The sequence below is a fragment of the Cornus florida genome, unplaced genomic scaffold (assembly GCF_030987335.1).
Source record: "Cornus florida cultivar Cherokee Brave unplaced genomic scaffold, ASM3098733v1 CherokeeBrave_3.0.0_Hap2_Chr08, whole genome shotgun sequence".
Classification (NCBI taxonomy): domain Eukaryota; kingdom Viridiplantae; phylum Streptophyta; class Magnoliopsida; order Cornales; family Cornaceae; genus Cornus; species Cornus florida.
The window spans coordinates 77,121,097-77,121,789 of record NW_026775578.1 but is presented as its reverse complement, the minus strand read 5'-3'; the positions used below and the strand labels follow the sequence as shown (position 1 = coordinate 77,121,789).

At 35.5% G+C, this 693-nt stretch overlaps 1 pseudogene; it reads left to right on the top strand.

The window, feature by feature from the left end:
- Positions 1-242: 242 nt before the first annotated feature.
- On the top strand, positions 243-341 carry LOC132272046 (small nucleolar RNA R71; annotated as a pseudogene).
- Positions 342-693: the final 352 nt, after the last annotated feature.

Here is a 693-nt window from a genome sequence, read left to right as displayed (position 1 = left end):
CGGTAACTATGTCATTAGAATTGTCCACTTGATATAAACTTGAATTCTTCTTTCCACCTATATTTCTACCATTTTTAGAAGATAAAGACCGGTGCATTGAGTTTTCACTCATGCTTTCATATAAATGCCACATATCATCTTCATGCTTATCTAAATAAGAACCTCCCATTGAGGCATCAACCAAGCCCTTATGGTTGTCCGACAAACTTTCATAAAAATATTGAACTATTTGCCACTTAGGAATGTCATGATGAGGGCACTTCCTAAGCAAATCATTCAACCGTTACCATGCCTCATACAATATTTCCCCATCCCCTTGTGAAAATTCACGAATTGAAGTTCTCATGGCATTGAATTTAGATACGGGATAATACTTTTTCAAGAACTCTTGTTGCATTTTTGCCCAAGTGGTTATAGAAAGAGGTCTCAAATTGTTAAACCAATATTTTGCCTTATCTTTTAGGGTGAAGGGAAAAAGTTTCAACGTCAAAACTTCTTCTTGCATGTCCGCATATTTTACAGTGGAACAAACTTCAATAAATTAATCCAAATGATTATATGGTTCCTCATTAGGGAGCCCAAAATAATTGGGAAGCATTTAAATGGTTTGTGGCCTGATTTCATAATAATGTGCTCTAAATAGAGGAAGATGAATGCATGTTGGTGCATTGTACTCATTAGGCACATAGTGAT